Source organism: Gorilla gorilla, chromosome 3, assembly GCF_029281585.2.
Source record: "Gorilla gorilla gorilla isolate KB3781 chromosome 3, NHGRI_mGorGor1-v2.1_pri, whole genome shotgun sequence".
NCBI lineage: Eukaryota > Metazoa > Chordata > Mammalia > Primates > Hominidae > Gorilla > Gorilla gorilla.
Window position 1 is genome coordinate 144,912,538 of NC_073227.2, and position 22,386 is coordinate 144,934,923.

Consider the following 22,386-nt stretch of genomic DNA (forward strand, 5'->3'; position numbering starts at 1 on the left):
TAGTTTTTAAGGGCTCCTTTTGGAGTTAATTTCCAGTTTTATTCCACTGTGATCTGAGAAGATACTTGATATGATTTTGATTTTTCTTAAATTTATTGAGGCTTGTTTTGTGGCCTATCGTATAGACTATCTTGGAGAATGTTTCATGTGCTGATTAGAAGAATATATATTTTGCAGTTGTTGCATAGAATATTCTGTAAATATCCAAGTCTCTTTCTTCTAGGGTATGGTTTAAGTCCATTCTTCATTGACTTTTTGTCTTTGATACGTGTCTTGTGCTGTCAGTGGAGTATTGATACCTGTCTAGTGCTTTCAGTGGAGTATTGAAGTCCCCCGCTATTATAGAGTTGCTGTCTGTTGCATTTCTTAGGTCTAGCAGTATTATAAATTTGGGAGCTCCAGTGTTAGGTGCATATATATTTAAGATTGTAATGTCTTCCTATTGGACTAATCCTTTTACTACATAATGTCTTTTCCTTTTTTTACTGTTCTTGCTTTAACATCTTTTTTGTCTGATGTAAGAATAGCTACTCCTGCTCACTTATGGTTTTCATTTTTGTGAAATATCTTTTTCTGCTGCTCCTTTACCTTATGTTATGTGAGTCCTGTGAGTTAGGTGAGTCTCTTGAAGACAGCAGACACATGGTTGGTGGAATTTTATCCATTCTGCCATTCTGCATCTTTTAAGTGGAGTGTTTAGGCCATTTATATTCAATGTTAGTACTAAGATGTGAGGTAGTTGTTCTATTTATCACATTAGTTATTGTTTAAATACTTTTTTTTTCCACTGTGAATTGTTTTTTAGGCCCTGTGAGATTCATGCTTTAAGGAGATTCTATTTTGGTCTTATTCTTGATGACAACTAGAAGGATCTCTCTCCATGAGTGTTTTGGTACCAAAATAATTTGTCATTACAAGGTTCAGTTCAACAGTTGGTTGTCATTTGCACTGTACTTTATATTAACTGTACATCTGTTTGTAAAAATGCTAGTATTAGTTTTCTTACCATTGATAGTAGGAGAAACAAGAAAAAACCAACATTAATCCAGTAGGCCAATGATTTAGATCTGGAGCTAATTAATTCCAATTATTAATGAATTCCAATAGCAAAGGATTGAAAATTTAGTTCATAATCTGTCATAATTTAAAATGTAAACCCTTAACTTAAATCTTGAAGAAGAGGCTGAATCAATACAACCAGTCTAGTGAGGACTCAGAGTTAATGAATGTCAGTAAATCCTCATTTAATGTTGTCAATAGGTTGCAAACTGACTTTAAGTGAAACAACATACAATGAAACCAATTTTATCATAGGCTAATTGATGTAAGGGTGTTTCTGGTCACAAAAACATCACCAAACATCTAAATAAAGACCAAAATGTGCCAGGTGTGGTGGCTCACACCTGTAATCCCAGTATTTTAGGAGGCCAAGGCAGGTGGTTCACTTGAGGCCAGGAGTTTGAGACCAGCCTGACCAACAACGTGAAACCCTGTCTCTACTAAAAATACAAAAACAGCCAGGCATGGTTGCACATGCCTGTAATCCCAGCTACTTGGGAGGCTGAGGTAGGAGAATCACTTGAACCTGGGATGTTGAGGTTACAGTGAAATCGAGATTGTGCCACGGAGTACAACTCCAGCCTAGGTGACAGAGTGAGACTTTGTCTCGACAACAGCAACAAGACTAAAATGCTTCTAATATTAAACATTGAAATAAATGTGACATTGAAATAAATGTGAGCTATACATACATTTAAGAAAGAGTAACAAGGACAAGATAATTATTTACCCAGTTTGTGATAGTTAGTCAGTGATGGTTTTCACAGTGGTGATGGGTTAAATCAAGAAATAAGTGCTTGAAAAGTGAAGTTGTAAGAAGCATCTCCTACCAGCATGCAGTTTGGAATGAAAGAGTAACAAATATGGGGGCTCACTTTGCCACCACATAGTTTATTGTTGAGCTGTCTGTATGACTTTTGTATACTTTGCAAATTTTTACTTTACAGTAATTTACAATAACTTTATTTGTTTTTCAACCACTTACTCCAGTTCGGGGGTCACCAGTGGCTGGCACCTATCCCAGCAGCTCAGGGAACAAAGTGGAAACTTAACCCTGGACAGGAGGCCATTCCATCGCAGGGCACACTCATACACTCACTCACTCAGGTTGGGAGCATGTAAACATACCAACATACCTAACATGCAGAGCTCTGGAGTACCTGGAGAAAACCCATGAATACATGGAGAGGATGCGCAAACTCCATGTAGATGGAGTCCCCAGCTGGAAATACACCTTTTCCCCCCCTTCTCCCCTTCTTCTCATCAATGTTATAATGAAATGATGTTGAATGAAAAGATGTTACTTGACTACCTGTTATATAGGCTTTAAAGATACCAGATTGTGGCTGATTTTTTACTGTATTTTCATTGCAAGAATATAGTAAAGACTAAAACTAAATGTTTGCTCTAGCATGAAAAATATGTAATGTAAAATAATTTTTCTCTCGAAAGCTAGTTTGTGGCTAGCCAATTTTTATAAAGCATCAACAATTAACTCTGTACTGGCAATACAAAGGAAGGCTGACTTGTTGCAGCCAGAAATTTACTGATATTCTTGCTTTTAATCTTGACTTCTTTAATATTGTCTCATTCCATCTCACTCACTCAGGACTGGTTTTGCTTATTCTGTCTCAAGTTCTAAATATGAAGGTTAAGCCTCAGAATGGAGGAAGCCAGATATCCTGGCTTTCAAATTTAGTTTCAAACAAAAACAAAAACAAAAACAAACAGAAAAACACCTACCTAGGTTTGCTACTGGAAGCAGTGGTAGTTGAGTAGAAGTTGAAAAGAAAGGCAAGAAAAGTGGAAGGAGAAAAAGCATGAAATGGCTGCAGGAAATGAAGAAATACTTACGAAGCAGGCATTTTACTATTTTGAATGAAAACTAATACTATGAATCATTCTTTATATATATATATTTGTTTTATTTTCAATACTAATTAAATTCATCAACCTAAAATTTTAAATTACTGTGTTCAATATTGTTTTATGTATAACCAGTCTATACACCTATACACTTTTATTGTCAAAGTTCATCTTTTATATTTTTTAGTGTAGTTTTTATGATATTTGAGTGTCTAAAAATGTCTTTCTCTTAGAGTCTTGAAGGATAATTTAACTGTTTATACAGAATTATAGGTAAGTAGTCTCACCTCCACTCTTGCACATTGATGATTTTAGCCTGGTGTTCTATGTAGTCTGTTGCTATTGATGATGACTTAATGCTGTCAATCTAACGGCAACTTCTTTTTTCTTATTGGTAGCATTTAAAAGTTTATTTTCATCCTTGTATTCATTCTTCAGTTCTGTGATGTGTTACGATGTTATTTATTTTTCATTCTGCTCAGCACTTTGAATCAAGTCCTTCTTTTTATTATGTTGCCTTTCTTTTAATTCTTAAATTCTTAGCCATTTTTTTATATTTCTTCTCTGTCATTTCTACTATCTTCTAGAACTCCTATAAGAATTATGTTGGAGATTATCCTACTTGTTTTCTAAATGTGTCTTTATCAGTTGTAGGTTTTTTAGATTTTATTTATTTATTTTTTGATCTCCTTCTGGTAGAACTCTAGAGTAATATGTTCTAAATTTTTTTTTTTTTTTTTTTGAGATGGAGTCTCACTCTGTCACCCAGGCTGGAGTGCAGTGGCATGATCTCGGTTCACTGCAAGCTCCGCCTCCTGGGTTCACACCATTCTCCTGCCTCAGCCTCCCAAGTAGCTGGGACTACAGGTACCTGCCACTGCGCCTGGCTAATTTTCTGTATGTTTTAGTAGAGACGGGGTTTCACCGTGTTAGCCAGGATGCTCTCAATCTCCTGACCTCGTGACCCACCTGACTCGGCCTCCCTCTAATTTTTTAATGTCAACATGTGGTAGACACAACCCAATGTGGCACCCTCAAAGATGTTGTATTATTTACATCTCTTGACTATGGGCAGAACCTGTGATTTGCTTTCAACCAATTAAATATGGCAAAGGTGATGAGACATAACAGCCTTGATTACATTTTACATGAGAATGTCTTTGAAGGTTAGAGTAGTAGACTGTACTGCAGGTCTTGAAAAAGTAAGCTGCCATGCTGTCATCTGCTTGTGGAAAGGACCACACATCAAGGAACTATAGGCATCCTCTAGGATCTGAGGGCTTCTGTTCTACAACTGTAGGGAAATGAATTCTGCCAACAACCACATGAACTTGGAAGTTGACCTTCAAATCCAGAGAGGGCATAGCACAGTCAGTACCTTATTTGCAGTCTTAATGAGTTCCAGCTAAGCCTTGCCTGGGCTTCTGACCTGTGGAAACTGTTAGATAATAAATGTTTGTCATTTTCAGCTGCCCAATTTGTGATAATTGGTTATGCAGCAATATAAAACTAAGGCTGGGAGCAGTGGCTCACGCTTATAATCCTAGCACTTTGGAGGCTGAGGTGGGCAGATCACCTGAGGTCAGGAGTTTGAGACCGGCCTGGCCAACATGGTAAAACCCCATCTCTACTAAAAATACAAATTAGCTAGGTGTGGTGGCCTGTGCCTGTAATCCCAGCTACACAGGAGGCTGAGGCAGGAGAATCACTGGAACCTGGGAGGCAGAGGCTACAGTGAGCTGAGACTGCATCATTGAACTCCAGCCTGGGTGACGGAGTGAGACTCCGTATCAAAAAAAATTAAAAAAATAAAAATAAAACTAAGACAAACTGTTTCCCACCTAAAGTTTATCATTTTCCATATTTTGTTTTACTTTAATGAATATACTTTCTTTGTAAAAATTTCTAATTTTATTTCAGTATTACTGTTAATTTCTTAGATATTCTTTCATTTCATTAATGAGGATACTAACAACATATACCTTAAAATCTGTACCAAGTGTTTTGTTAATGTAGTTACAGCTAGAATTGAATCTTCGGGGGGTATTTTTTAATATTAGATTTCACGTGCTTTGGAATTTTGATTAGCATGCTTATCACATGTGTGGAGTTTGTTCTTGCTCTTTTTAATTTTTCTGCTTGCTCATGAGTTTGGCTTTGGTTGTCTCCACCCATAACTCCAAAACCAAGTCTTATTATGGCAGTACTAGGAGTTCTGCCCTAGATGATTTCAGAATGATCACAGATTGTATTACCAAGTCAACAAGTGGCTTGGCTCACTTTCTAGTGGAAGGGCTTTGTTTGTAAGCTTCCACCTTCTTAGGCATGCTATTTTTTCTTAAACAACAACAAAACAATCCCATAGCTACTGCTGGGATTTTTTTCATAAAAAGAAAATTGCACCCTGACCTCTAGCTTTAAGCAGTGAGTGGAGTCCAGCCCCTGCATGTGTGAGGCAGCTTTTAGTCCACTTTACCTCAATGCAGCCAAACACCTGGTGCTTCTGCCCGCTTCTCTCAGCCAACACTGGACTCCCATCATGTTTACCAATTTACATTTCTGTGTTTCTGATCTACAAAAAAATGTATCTTGTTTTTATTATGACTTTTTAGCCTTTGTATTAGTTTGCTATGGCTGCCATAACAAATAGCACAGACTGGGTGGCCTAAACCAGGAGTCCCCAACCCTTGGGCCGTGAATTAATACCTGTCCCTGGCCTGTTAGGAACCGGACTGCACAGCAGGAGGTGAGAGGTAGACAAGCAAGCATCACTGCCTGAGCCCTGCCTCCTGTCAGATCAATGATGGCATTAGATTCTCATAAGAACGTGAACCCTATTGTGAACTGCACATGCAAGGAATCTAGGTTGCATGCTCCTTATGAGAATCTAAGGCCTGATGATCTGAGGTGGAAGAGTTTCACCCTGAAACCTGAAACTGTCCTCCTCCCCACACACTGCCAGTCTGTGGAAAAATGGTCTTTCCACACATCAATCTCTGGTGCCAAAAAGGTTGGGGACCACTGGCCTAAACAACAGAAACTTATCCGCTCATGATCTGAAGACCAGAAGTCCAAGATTAAGATGTATGTAGTGTTGGTCTCCTCTAGGGCCTTTCTCCTTGGCTTGCACATGGACCTCTCCTCTGTGTTTTCACATGGCCTTCTATCTCTGCCTGTGTCATTTTTCTTATAAAGACATTGGTCATATTGGATTAGGGTCCACCCTAATGACCTCATCTAAGTTACTTCTTTGAAGCCCCTGTCTCCAAATACAGCCACGTTTGAGGTAATGGGGACTTCACCATATGAATTTTGGAGGTCATAATTGAGCCTACAATAGTCTTTTTATTTGGAAATGATCCAGCATCGTTAGAATATTGAGTATACTGTGGTAGGGGTGGGAAATGGGACACTTTCTTCACTTATTGCACGTATGGCTGTATATGCTTCCGAGTGAACTGAAAATCCATTTCTTTTGAGATCTATTTTTATTTCTTTTCCCTAACTTAAAACACATAATATGTATCTGCTTATTTTTATACTTCTGATTAGTAGGTTAATATCTAAATTCATTCTTCTAATTGTACAAGCTTGTTGTATACTTGTACAAGATCTGGAATGGTAAAAGCTGATCATACGTTGCATAAGATATAATAATCTCATATTGTGCCACGTGGCCTCTGTTTTAGGACATATAACCACTGGGGTTTGGAATTTGACTAAGAGCAGGACATTGACTGCAGTCTGCCCTCCTCACTTACTCTGAAGCTGAATGGAGCTAAGAGACTGCTTTGGATCACCTCCATTCTAGTTTGCTGCACTGTGCAAAAAACTTTGAGCTTCTTATTCTAGTTAATAAAAACACAACTGCAAAATTAATTAAAATGTTGTTTCCTAACTTCTACCTTCAGCTATTCCTGGGTGATTAGAGCAAATTATTAATGCAGTGCTTCCTCTGATTATGACAATGAAAGCGAGAAGTGCATTTAATTAGAAGGCCTCTGAATTTTTATAAATCACCAACTTTTCACATTTCTCCATTAGTTTTGCAGAAGAAGCATCCAATACACTCCCAGCACTTGTCTGGTGTCTCTTCACAAGATGTTAGGTGCATTGCTAGCTCTGTTTCCTCTACCCAAAGGTGCAGAGGGGGCTGAGACTTGCAGACGCTGTACCAAAGAGTGGGAAAGACAATCAAGTGACAAGAAGCTCTTACCTCTCTTACCCTTCCCAGTGGTGAGCAGATTACTATTTACCAAACTGACTTTTTAAAAAAGTGTATTTATTCACATTTCTATCAGGATGTATCAGTGGTGTCTTGCAATTACTATTGGCAGTTGTGTTGCAGTTGACATCACAACAAATGTCTGCTTCTCATCTTCCACTTTTCTGAGTTACCTTTTCCTTTAATAGCTAAAGAAAATGGCTCCAACTCCCATTTGTCACTCTGTGTGGAAAGAAGAGCTACAAATCCTTTTCCTTCCAGATGAAGGGACATAGATTATCTAGAAGGTATACATTGTTTAAATCGTGCTTTTACAACTTCTCTGTCATCTAGTCCAAATGTTGCTTATGATGTTAGAGATTATTTTTTGAAAGATCTTTTCGACATTTCCTACATAGAAAAAAATTGCTAAAATAAAGCTAATGTTTAAAGTAGGCTTTCTGTAACGTTTTGAGGTAAAATAAATCAATTAAAACAACTAAAGTAAAAAGTAACACAGATGAAATCCTCCAATCTTTTTCCTTACAGAATTTCTAATGCATTATGTACTTCCATGGGCTTTAGTGGCGATTTTTCCTTTTTCTTATCCTTTATGCTAGGACTTGGTCTCTTCTCTAGGCACTAGCAGACAGCTCCAAAGTTCTTGTTTTTTGCTGTCCAGAGAGATTTAATTTAAAAATAGTCATCTAAATAGCACTTATTTGGCTATATCTAAAAATGAGGAAGTCCTTGCCTTTCTCCACTTACTCTAAGACCAAACATTTGCTTGCTAAAAGCGAATCATCTCTGTTGGAGACAAATTCTTGCCACTCTTAGAAAGCATAAGAAACTCAAACTGTTTTGTTTTTTTAAATACCAAATTATTTTCCCTTACATTTATTTCTATAGACACAACTGCCTATAGACTTACTTCTTGGATGCCCTGTCACTAGTTACTTCAAACTACAATGTTTAAAACTCAGATTCAAAATGTTCAACTGAACTTATCACGAAGACCTTCAAAACCTGTTTCTCATCTTGAATTTCATCTCAGTGATTAAGTACTCATCTAGTTGTCCAGAATTGTTATCTTGGATTTCATCTTAGATTTCTCCCTCTTATTCAATCCCCAAATTCAATTACTATATCCATTCTACATGCTAGAAATCTCTAGAATCTGGCAAACTTTTTCCAAGTCCCCTGTCTTAGTGTAGGTTAGTACCAACTATACATCTCGACTCCACCTTTCCATTATTTTTTCACCTCAAGTAAGTGAGGGTCTGATGGGTAGAGTTTAAGGTAGCTCCATGACTGCCACCTCCTAGTGTTGATGCCTGTATAATCCTGTCCTCTTGAGTGTAGGTGGGAATCTGTGATTTGTTTCTATTAATAACTAATAGAATGACAAATAAGGGATTTTACTCATGTAGTTATATCATATGCAAGCGTATATCAAATTCACTCTATCCATTTCTGACTTTGAAGAAGCAACCTACCATGTATCCTACAGACACAAGGAAAAGAATTCTGGTAGCAATCTGGGGAAGCTTGGAAGAGGATCTTTCCCTAGCTGAGCCTCTGATGAGAACCAAGTCTTAGTAGACACCTTGACTGAAGACTTGTGAAATCATAAGCAGAGGACCCAGCTAAGCCATGTCATGACTTCTGAGTCACAGAACTGTGAGATAATGTGTTGTTTTAAACCACTAAGTTTGTGGTCATTTGCTACATAGCAATAGACAGCATACAGATTCCTTACATAAAATGTGATCATGTTACTACTAAGCAAAATATAAATAAATAAAAAAGCCTATTAATGACTGCTATGGCTTGAATGGGTCCCCCAAAGTTCACGTGTTAGAAATTTGTTCCACAATGTGGGGGTTTTGGTAGGGGAGCCTAAAGAGAGGTGTTTGGGTTATGAGGATACCTCCCTCATAAATGGATTAATGCTGTTTGTGCAGGAGTGAGTTTGTTGTTATTGCAGGAGTGGGTTAGGCCCTCTCTTATTCTCTCTTGTTCATGTGATGCCTTTTGCCATGTTATGATGCAGCAAAAAGGCCCTCCTAAGATGCTGCTGCCTTGATCTTAAACTTCCCATTTTTGAGAACCATAAGCTGATAAATTTTTGTTTTTTGTAAATTACCCAGCCTTCAGTATTCTGTGATAGCAGCACAAAAGAGACTAAGATAATGACTTAACATTTCCCCCAGGGTTGAATCAAAACTCTTAACAAGACCCTTTACTCCTCCACCCTTACTTAAATTTCCATCATTGTTGAAATTTGTTTCAGCTTATCAGATGAACCATTCTCTCCTTTTCTGCCCCAGATGTTTGTACATATTCTTTATAGTTTACATTCTCCTCTGGCTGCTTTTCTCCTCCCAACATCCTCTCCTCTTTTTAACGAATTCTTATTCATAAATTTAAGTTCTAGTTTAGATCTGACTATTTCTGGGAAGCTTTCCCTGACCCAAGCAGTTGGGTTAGGTACCCTATTATTTTTTTCTCTCATATTTCATTATAATTGCTTGTTTGTCTATTCTTCTCAGTAGAGTCAATGAACCACGAGGAGAAAGATCGTATCTTTCTTGCTGATAAGTATATCATCAGTGTCTGACCCTGAGTTAGGGCTCACTAATTATCTGTTGTATGAATAAATGAATGGCTTATGATAAATAGAGACTAAATTTGACACTTGACTTTTAGTATCAATAACTAGAACCACAGGACACTGTCTTGCTGGGGAATCGTAGGAGTGTTCACATTATGCAGCCCCAAGGTGACTCCTAAGACTCAGGGTGCTTTTCCCATTCTCTTTCTGTCCTTACAGCCTCAACTAGCTCCTGTCCTTCCCCTATAAAGATTCTTGCATCCACTTTATTTTTTGGTATTCTCACCATCAAGATAGTATTTGTTTCTCCCACAAAGTCATGTTTATAATTGTTTACTTTTAGGAAGGCTATAGTAACAAAAGTCCATAGTACAGAAGTGGAGGAGTTAAAAAAAATCACATTTACATAGCTCATACAATCATGGTCCAAGATCAAAATTTACTGACTGCTTTTTGAAAAAGTAACTGGAAGTTCCCTTTAGACTTCTAACTTTTGCGTCTATTTTCAAGGATAACAGTAAAATATTCATCCTTAAGTTCTGACTTAGCAGTAAAGATATACTTCTTTCTTTCTTTTCTTCTCCTTCTAATAAGAAATCAAAGTGGAGTAATAAGTATCTTTTTGTCTTATTAATTTGCATTTCAGAAGATTTCCATTTTTATCAAGACTTTTACCCAAAACAAATCTCTTGTATCATTTCTCTTGGACATTCCCTGGAATTACTGCTAAAATTTATTTATAGCCTATCTAATCAGGATGTTTCTAGAATACTTTGAATAAACTTACTGTGGTTGTAATATGTTGATATGGTGTTGATAATGTAAGAAATACTGAAATTAACTAGCATAATTAGGGATTCATGAAAATCTTAAGTCAAGCTTATGACTTTTCCCCTAGTGGCTAGAAATTAAATAACTGTTGAAATAATAAAGTGGTCAATTCACATTAGAAAACAACATACTCTTTCATAAAGTGTGTAGGAAAATGACGTTTGTGTTATTTGTGCAGAATAAACTATTCACCATTAAGTAACTAACTACAGTGGTATAACGAATCAGTCAGGTCTGGGAAAGAAATATTAAGCCAGAAGTAAATAAAAGCCTCATATAAGTAATTATCTTTCTTACACGTTATCTTGTATTTGAGAAATAAAAATTAGCTTGACTTTCTAAAGTGTCAAAGGTTTCAAACTGCAAAATAAGTAAAAATGATATCCTGCTTTCATAGATATCATTGCTTTATTTGATAACATTCTTGAATATCTTCTTTTTGACAATTATCAATATCTGATAGCCTAGCTGGTAGGATGTTGTGTCTCCTTTTTCCCTGCTTCAATGGTTAAATGTAGAGATACATATTTCAGTTTGCTTTTAATAATGAAGGCCCTTCTGTGGCATAATTTATCTCATATGTATAAAAGAGTTTTGGCCAGACTGTGAGGATTAAATTTTTAAATAACAAAGGGATCAGAGTGAGTACCTCTGGTCTTCAGCTTTGAAAACAAATCACATAAGTCAGGCTACTTAAACCACATGCTGGTAATACATATTAAATAGTTTATTGATTTATTTTCAGCATTACTATTTTTCCCAGAGGATTCAAACACCCTTAAATGTGACTTACAGGAAATGTGCTCACAATTGATTACTATTATCATCCACTATGCAGAGTACTTGAAAGTTCATTGTTTATCAAAGAAAACAAAACCTTACCAGAGTAAAATCTATTTTTAGATTGTTATAATTTACTTTTAAAGGTCACCTTCAAATAATACATTAATGCATTATTCGTATATACAGTAGCCTTCTCTGGGGATATGTTCAAACACATTGCTATCCATCAAAATGCTTTCTATTCATGTTTTTCACCCACAAAATAGGCCTTTTTCATTATAAGTGCTTATTGTGCACTGTGGCTGTTAACTTTTGCAGTTTGAGGTGCGCTGCGAAACTAACACAAGCTCATTTTTTCCTCCTTACAATTTCACAATACATAAATAAAAAAGCTCACGTTGATGGCCTAATCCGTGATTTCTTGAGGCTTAAGTCAAAAGAAATCCACGCTTTCTACATGGTAAGAAATCGTTGTGTTTTTATCTATAAAATGCATACTTAAGCATAACCGTAGAAATATTAATAAGAAATACATTACTCTGTGGACTGACTGGAAACTTAGAAGTCAGGAATTTGGAGCTCAAACCTAATTTTGAATTCAAATCCCACATCTTTCACTGATTCAATCTGACACGGTAGCCCAATACCCTCAACTTGGTTATTGTGGCCAAACCAAAATGTATGCCAACTGAACGTTTATTTGAAGCCTGTTCACTTTAGTGGTTCCTCTAATAATAATCTTTCTGAGTTAAAAAAGGATGCCCTAAATATCTACACTGCTGATTCCCTTGTAAAGCTGGATAATAAATATCAGAATGAAGCAGAATCTCAACAAAGTTCTTTAGCTTTACTCATTGGATTAAAAAATATTTCATTGTCAAAGCACAAATATGGCACTGTTTCCTTCTTCCTTTGCCACATCGAAATTTTCTACGTTGTCTCAGAAAAACAAAAACAATATTGGAACATCATGTAAATTGGCTTGTTAAATTTAAAGGGATGTGCAAATAAAAAATGATCCATCAAGCGTAAATGTTCACCGTATGGTCTGCCTGTGTATTTTAAAACAATTTGATGTGAAACTGCCATTCTATAGTAAATCCTAAATAATTAGGAAGTATTCATAACAATGTAAAGCTTCTACTCAGTTTATGCTAAAATTATGGAGATGGATATGGTACTTGTACATATATACCTATGCCAGCCAAGATTTTTCAGATTTTAGAAAATACAATTTATTTAGAATTCTGTTTTTCAACTGAGATTTTACATTCATTCTATCTTTTCAGCAGTCTATTGTAAATTGTTTTATGCTACTTAACATTAATTTGTCATGGTCTAGTTGGATACATAAAAGCAAAGATTACACTTCTCTAAACACTAAATTGGGAAACTCTGACAAAGTCCTCTACTTTTGTCCCATCCTGACTTCTCCCCAAAATATCCATTTGGCTTTAGAATTTATGTGCTTCTCAGATATGGAAATAACTTAATTGGCATGACAAATAATCATTAAGCTACATTCTTATTACCTAGTGAATAACTCACTTCAACTGAGTGGAAATTAAATTAATTGACTTCAGGATCCATGGATCCTTGATTATAATATGCAACCTAATTAGCATTAGTAATATTTTATAGAGAGCTAGAAATATGCATGTTTGCTAAATAGTATATTCATTCTTGACAAGTTCTTCTCATGTAAAAGCAACACAATTTAGAATATATTACATCCAATCAGGAGATAGAATTTTCTGGAAAAATATATAACATATTATGAATCATTTTTACCTGAAATTTTTTATTGTAAAAATTCAGGTTTCAACTTAAGTAAATACATTGAATGCTACCACTGTCATCTCTTTTTTCTCTTTCTTTTCTTTTTTTTTTTTTTTGAGATGGAGTTTCGCTCTTGTTGCCCAGGCTGGAATGCAATGGCACGATCTTGGCTCATGGCAACCTCTGCCTCCCAGGCTTCGAGCTATTCTCCTGCCTTAGCCTCCCGAGTAGCTGGGATTACAAGCACGTGCCGCCACACCTGGCTAATTTTGTATTTTTAGTAGAGACAGGGTTTGTTCATGTTGGTCAGGCTGGTCTCGGCCTCCCGACCTCAGGTGATCCACCTGCCTTGGCTTCTCAAAGTGCTGGGATTACAGGCGTGAGAGCCACCACGCCTGGCATCTGTCATTCTCTTTTTATAGTAATTTCGACTAACAGGAAATGAGTTGCTATCTTCTGTTTTACTCATCATTACTACTTGGAGAAGCTATCATTTGGAGGGTTACAATGATTGAGAGTCTGTAGTTCTCAGAATATCCAGGTTAAAATTGATTAATTTAATAGACATAATTTTAATTAGTAAACATTGATTTATATGTTATTGGCTAACATTGTGATGTTCCCTAGGAAGAAATCCAAGCCTTATTTGTCTTTGTGACTCAAATCAGTGCTAAATGCAAGGCTTCCCATAAGATAGATACCTAATTTAAATATTCAAAATAACAACATCACACATGCTTAGCCTATTTCATAACATTTCTGAACCCATATAAATTCAGGACAAAACTGGAAATTCTTTCTAATGTGATACAGCATTATGTAGAAAAATCTCAGTAGGTACCAGTAATTTGGGAAAAATCCTCTTTAGCCATAAAATTAAGTCTGTTTCACAAATACAGTTTTCTGCTTCTCATGTTGCTGAATTTTAAAGGCTCACTTAGAGAACATAGATTTTCTTCTACTCCAGAATAGCAGGAGTGGGATTCTCTAAAAATCTGGTTTAGTAAATTGCTGTACAGAATAAGAGCTTGACATTGGCAGTGAAAATCTTTGAATTATCAATAGCCTAATGTATATATTAATAATTACTTGTTAGACGGTGACATGAGTTGAAAGTTATAGTCTCTGGTATTAATAATTCTTATGATAAACATAAATGGCGTTTACTTGTGAAAAGTCAAATTTGAATCTAGTTCAACATAGGATTACTTATCATTTCTAATTTGCATAAAAGTTTTAAAATTTAATTTCACCTGAATTTTATTGTTATAAATTGGTTGTATTATATTTCAAATTACATGTGATCATAGATAGTTCAGCTCAGTAGATACAAATTTACTTAGAATTGTTATTTTCTATGCCAAGGATAAGTTGTCTTAGAAAATATTAAGAGATACTATAGTCTGTAGTAAGTAGTTCATTTGTAATTATATGATATTTTAATGTTACTTCAGTTTAATATTCATCTAAACATACATTCTTTTATTTTTTTATTTTTAAATTCAGCAATAGTCCTATCACAATATAAACACGCATTCTTAAATCTGACACTAAACAAAAAATAGTCCTTTTTGTGGAATTAATAATAAGAGGAAGGTATTTTTGTTTAAGTGTCATTCAGTTGAAGGTATCCTGTTTAGGAGTCACTAAATTTTAGATTTCTTTTTTTTTCTTTTAATTTCAATAATATGCTGGTTATCGAGCGGGTTATTGATGTTAGGAACAGAGATAAATATGCCCGGGCTCAAACACATATTCACACTACAGTTGAGCATATTTACTCTGTTATCCCTACTATAGGGATATTTAACATATACCTAACTATATTAAAAGGCATACTAAGTGCTTGATGGAGCTACAAAAAATATTGTGAAAGTATGATAGAGAAAAATATAAAGTTTTTCTAAGGATCAGGAAAGGCTTCTTGGAAGAGGTAGAATTTGAGTTTTAACTTTTAGTGGGGATAGGCAAATAGGTTAAGCATAGGGAAATTGACCGAAAGTGAAAGCTATGATTCTGATTGGGGGAAAAAATGAATATGTATTTTTTGTTTATAACAAACAGCAATAAAATATTCATATGAAATAATTTTTACAAATCTAGTTCTTTATGCTGAAGCAGCATGATTTATTATTTTCCTAATAAAAAGAATTTGCATGTGATTTTAGAGGGTGGGAGGAGAGAGTTGAGTACAATGTGTTTAAAACCCAACAATTTTCAATAATTGCTGCAATTTTCTGCCTGCTTAGTGAATGCCAACTGGAATCAGCATTACCTATGAAGTACAATGGTGGGTAATGTAGAGTGCCTTGCCCTAATTATCATGGTTTAAGCCTTTAGATAAAAAATGTATTCAAGCAAGTGTGTTTTTACTGTGTGCAGCCTATCAAGTGGAAAAGAGCATAGTTCTTAACAAGTTACAATACAGGAATTCTTACTAAGACTAAAATAACAAGCATGTTATTTAGTCAAGATAGTATTTTATCTATTTCCCTTGCTTTCAGAACTCATGCCTCCCCAATTTTTAAGAAGACTTCCAAGAACTAAAATATTTGCCACTTATTTGACATTTTCCAGATTCCTATTGTATCTAAAGGTTCATAAATTATTCTTAACTACAGTTACAACTATCTAAAGAGCAAATAAATTTCTTTCATTCATGCTAGATACAGAAGACATGATTGTTGTTCTTGAACTTGTCGTTCTTGAACTTTAGGCTTTCATAATGCACTGTATTTGATAGCTTCACTAATATTAATAATTACAGTTTCACTAATATTAATAAGCCTCAATTAATATTAAAATTATAGTTTCACTAATATTAATAAGCCTCACTTTCCAAGCAGGAAGAAAATATACCTACCCCACTTTAACAAGCATGAGAATAATTATCAGCTTTTAATGAATATTATTATTTTCAATATTTTAAAAGATCTTATTTCATCAGATTATAATTTATACATATAAATTTATACATATGTATATATGTAGGTATATGTAAATATTTAACCTAGGTAATGCAATTGCAAATCTCAGTATTAAAAATGGCATTTGATGGCACAAAACCAAAGGTGTTAAACCAGCATCTCTCTATGTCTAATTTTGGGATAATGTAAGCTAATATAGGCTAATTTATATAGAATTTTTTTCCTGAAAAAGAAGTTGACCAGTGTTCCACAGTGCAATAATCAAAACTTCATTCAGCATGGGCCAACTAGTTTTGACATACATAGTGACACTTTTCTCTCAGTTGTATGTAATTTCTTGTTATGAAAACTTCTATCTAGTGAAAACTATTTATGATTGAAATGCACTGGCTTTCAACTTTCCCACTCGAACATACTATTCTTAGATATTAGGATCTTCTGTGAAGTATGTTATAAGTAATATACTATTAGTGGAAGTTAAAATACTTACATATTTTATGGACCAGGTGCTGTTCACTTAAAGCTTTTCCCTAAATTAATGTTCTGTTTACTTTCATTTTACTATCCTTTCTTGAGTGTGGAGAAATGAGCAACAGAAACCAACAGGATGTAGTGTAATCATCAGGTTGTCCTATTTATGACATAGCTGTTAATTTATCAAGTGCATCAACAATTGCTTAGCAATAGCATTCAGCTATTATAGTGCTGGGCAAAATATTTTAGATGTTCTATTAACATCTCAGTATGCTCATTGTATTAAATAATGATCCTTGTGAACATGGTATCATACATATTGCAGTCGGAAAAAAACAAGGGTTCGCTATTCATAAGTGACTTTCAAAAAGATTGAATCCTTCTGGTTTCAATACCCTACAGTGAACACAAGAGTTTAGCTTCACAGTGTTTGCTACTCTTGCCCAATTTCAGCTCAAGCCATTTAAATTTTTTAAGTTACATTCTAACTGAAATGTGAAAAGAGCTGGGTAAAAAGTAATATTGATTTGTGTATGTTGAACCAGCCTTGCATCCAGAGGTTGAAGCCAACTTGATTATGGTGGAGAAGCTTTATGATGTTTGGCTAGATTTGGTTTCACAGTATTTTATTGAGGATTTTTTTTAAATCAATGTTCATCAGGGGTATTGGCCTGAAGTTTTCTTTTTTGTTGTTGTATCTCTGCCAGGTTTGGGTATCAGGAAGATGCTGGCCTCATAAAAAGAGTTAGGAAGTAGTCTCTCCTTTTCAATTGTTTGGAATAGGTTGAGAAGAAATGGTACCAGCTCTTCTTTTTACCACGGGTAGAGTTCAGCTGTAAATCCATCTGGTCCTGAGCTTTTTTTGTTGGGCAGGCTATTTATTACTACTTCCATTTCAGAACTTGTTATTGGTCTATTCAGGAATTCAGCTTCCTCCTGGTTCAGTTTTGGGAAAGTGTATGTCTTCAGGAATTCACCCATTTCTTCTAGATTTTCTAGTTTATTTGCATAGAGGTATTTATACTATTCTCTGCTGGTTGTATTTCTGTGCAGTCAGTGGTGATATCTCCTTTAACATTTTGTACTGTGTCTATTGATTCTTCTCTCTTTTCTTTATTAGTCTAGCTAGCGGTCTATTTTATTAACTTTTTCAGAAAACCAGCTCCTGGATTCATTGAGTTTTTTAAAAAAAACTTTGGTTTTTCATGTCTCTATCTCCTTCAGTTCTAATCTGATCTTGATTATTTCTTGTCTTTTGCTAGCTTTGGGATTTGTTTGCTCTTGGTTCTCTAGTTCTTTTAGTTGTGATATTAGGATGTTAATTTGAGATCTTTCTAGCTTTTTGACGTGGGCATTTAGTGCTATAAATTTCCCTCTTAGTACTGTTTTAGCTGCGTCCCAGAGATTCTGGGTTTCCTTGTTCTCATTGGTTTCAAAGAACTTCTTGATTTCTGTCTTAATTTTATTATTTTCCCAGGAGTCATTCAGGAGCAGGTTGTTCAATTTCCATGTAGTTTTGTGATTTTGAGTGAGTTTGTTCATCTTGAGATCTAATTTGATTGTGCTGTGGACTGAGAGACTTTCATGATTTAAGTTCTTTTGCATTTGCTGAAGACTGTTTTACTTCCAATTATGTGATTGATTTTAGAGTAAGTACCATGTGGAGCCGAGAAGAATGTATATTCTGTTGTTTTTGCATAGAGACTTCTCTACATAGCTAGCAGGTCACTTGATCCAGTGCTGAGTTTAGGTCCTGAATATTTTTGTTAATTTTCTGTCTTGACTATCTGTCTCATATTGACAGTGGGGTGTTTAAGTCTCCCACTATTATTGTGTGGAAGTAGCAAAATAAACCATCATCAAAGTGAACAGAAACCTAGAGAATGGGAGAAAAGTTTTGCAATGTATCCATCTGACAAAGGTCTAATATCCAGAACCTACAAGAAACTTAAATAAATTGACAAGAAAAAAACAACCCCATTAAAAAGTAGGCCAAGTACATGAACACATACTTCTCAAAAGAAGACATTTATGTGGCCAACAAACATACAAAAAAAAAAGCTCAGCATCACTGATCATTAGAGAAATGCCAATCAAAACCACAATGAGATACCATCTCACATGAGTCAGATGGTGATCATTAAAAAGTCAAGAAACGGCACATGCTGGTGAAGCTGTGAAGAAATAGGAACACTTTTACATTGTTGGTGGTTATATAAATTAGTTCAACCACTATGGAAGGCATTGTGGTGATTCCTCAAAGACCTAGAACCAGAAATGCCATTTGACCCAGCAATCTCATTACTGGGTATATACCCAAAGGAATATATTATTCTATTTAAAGATACACGCACACATATGTTCATTGCAGCACTATTCACAACAGCAAAGATAAGGAATCAGCCCAAATTCCCATCAATGGAAGACTGAATAAAGAAAATATGGTACATGTACACCATGGAATTCTATGCAGCCATAAAAAGGAATGAGATTATATCCAATGCAAGGACATGGATGGAGCTGGAAGCCGTTATTCTCAGCAAACTAACACAGGAACAGAAACTCAAACAGCACATTTTCTCACTTATATGTGGGATCTGATCAATAAGAACACATGGACACAGGGAGGGGAACAACACACACTGGGACTTGTCATGTTGTCTGGGCGGCAAGGTAGGGAGAACATTAGGGAAAAGAGCTAATGCATGCTGGGATTAAGTACCTAGGTGATGGGTCAATAGGTGCAGCAAACCACCATGGCACATGTTTACCTGTGTAACAAATCTGCACATCCTGTACATGTATTCCAGAACTTAAAAAAGAAATATGGTGCTTTTTAATGTGCTACCTTTTTTAAAGGAGAAATATTATTTGACTTGTTTGTCTTTTATACTTTAGTCTCATTTTCCATTATATGGTACAGAAATAATAGGTGGTCCCTTCATTTTAAGGGAGTGATACAGAATGTTCCTCATGCCACTGAGTGATTAAAGCTCCAAAAGCATAACTGCCTTCATGAGAGCCTAATCTCTAGGTGAATCAGTTATGGCCCATTGTAAAAGATGCTTTTTTCCTCTCTGATAAAAGAACACAAAAGGAGGCCATCTGTGTTTTGATTTTCCCAGTACATTTATTACTCGGTCATCTTTGGTCACCCTTATTAAGTGTAGTGATTTGCTAGCCATTGACACAATCTTCTTTTTATATTGTGGGTGCTGCACCCTCTTCTATATCTAAAATTGTATCAATATGAAAATACAAATGTGTTCCCTCCTTGGAAATTATTGAATAATAATAATAGAGTTACGTAAGTCTGTCCAGATCTTCACTGAATTATGTCAAAACAATGTCTGTGGTATTTTTTTCAAAGCACAACTTATGAAATATTTCATAAAAAGCAAACCAAACTGTTTCCAAAAAACTCACTATTTCCCAAGCCCTATTCTATAATAAATATATTGTAAAGGCATTCAGATGAAGAGGAAATGCTTTTCTCGAAAGCGTCCTTCAGCAAATGGGAAAAAGAAATATTTCTTTTTTTGTGTGTATATATGATCTTTTCTAGCATATTCACAGTATTCTAGATACAACTGGTATTTCTATTATTCTCTCTGTCTCCTCAATTTAATTGTCTAGAAAGCAGTATTCTCTTTTCATAAAATTGTCATTTATTTCAAACTCATTCTGAGTTGTTGGTAAGTTCAGATCTGTTCAAGATATATTTATTAAATGCCTTTATTTTTGTACCAGGTAGTACTTTCAAGGTATTCAGGATGCATTACAAAGATGTGATCTCTGTCCTTACTATCTAAAAAGCATTTAATTAAATATTTAAAAGTTATTATTCTGAACATCTTGCAAATCAAGCTCTCGAAATATTTGACTTATTTGCTGTAGTTTTGTAATTTTCAAATAGGAGTGAAGGAGCTTTTAAAAATTGATAATTGACTACTTTTTAAAGTAGAGATTTAGCAGAAATAAAACTATCCTTGTGTTTAAATCCCATTTCAAGAAATTTAGCAATGACTCAACAGTCCCAAGGAAAGGCTAAATATTTCTCCTTGACAGTTAAGGATTTTTAACTGGAATATCCAAATTTAGAAAGAAAAATAGTGCCAAATAGCACAGTTCTGAACACTGAGCAGATGCTCCATAAATAATTGTTGAAGCTGACTGCAAATAATTCCCTCTTAAGTTTATAAGAAGACTTTTCCCCAATATGGTCCCAACAACTGTGTTTTACCTCTTCTATCATCTGCCTTACTTGGCTACAACCATTACTATCATACAAGCAAATACTTAAAATTAGCGGGTTTTCAAAGACTGAAGACATTCCCAATAAAAGCCCAAATGTAAGACTGAGGCATGAATTATTTACATCTTCCAATTAGTATATTTATAACACATCCTTAGATGTGTTATCTGATTTATGAAATATGATTTATGATTTATGAAATAAATTTCATATCATTAGATTTGTTCTTTTGTAAAAGTAAATACATTTAACTTGATTTCATATGGTTAAAAAAAGACATACCAATATAGTCAATAAATGAAGTGAATTTATATTCCATTTTAGCTCAATTTTATTAAATTAGATACTTTGCATTTAACAAAATTAGTATGACTAATATTTTCATCAAATTTGTTTCTACTTTTTTTGCTAAATTATTTCCATAAATTTCTTATAAAAAACTCATGAAATGTGTAGGATTTCATTGTAACACCATTAAAATTTTTCAAAAAAAGAATACTGTGAAGAAAATTTCAAATAAGAATTCTCAGTTATTTGTAAATGTCAATGTCATTGGAATATGTGCTGAGTGTCCTGAAGTCATAAACGAAGGTAGGCTGTGTGGGGTCCTGTGCATGTGTATTGAGTTTTATTTACCTTGAGTTTTATTGTTTATGGATAAATAAAAGAAAGCTTTAAAAAAAAACCCTTTGATTTCCAACCTGAAATTTGGATGATGGGAAATACTAATATTATTTTTTAAAAGTAAACCATTTAAACAACTCTTTCTTTATGAAATGGTAACTAATGTTTATTGTGTGTCAGTTATGTCAATGATCCTATTGTAGTGTTTGTTTTACAAATACTTTTAATAATTACAACAGGTAATTTTATCTCCATTTTACCACTCTGGTCTCAAAGTTGTATGTGTCCTCACATATTGTATGAGCAGCCAAAAGTAGTAACTGATGGAGCCATGACTGAAACTTGGGTCTTTTTGTATCTATGACCCTTTTGTTTTTTGAGGTATCCCGTGTAGTCTCTTGAAATGTAAATATATTAGCAATCAACAAACATATACTTTTAATAGATCCTGGAGTCTCATCATGTGATTATATGAGCAAGTTTTTCTGAGAAGAGTAGAGTAGTGAGGATGTGAAGCAATAGGATAAGCAATACATCCTAGAATAGTCTTGTATCTATATATGATGACAATTTGTCAGCATAGCTGGAAGAAATAGAGGGCCAACAGTTAATTATATTTTGAAATTTTAACTAAAATTCTTATTTGTCCAAAGGCAAGTTTCTTGTTGGTCCGAGTATGTAGACTTATGCTAACTTGCCTATCTTTTGTATTTAGTTTCCTTTCAAGAAAGATAATTATAAGAATAACATACCACTGAGATCATTTCCACACACATACCATCTGGGAAAATTTGTATATCAGCCTGTTTATTGCAAATGATATACCATATGTAAAAAAAACTGCTTTGAAATATACTGGGTGATTTAGCATTCACTTGGTAAAACATGATTACAGTTCATATATCATACATATATAATTCCAACTTCTATTTCTGTCAGTTTTAATCAACGATGACTTCTTCTTACTGAT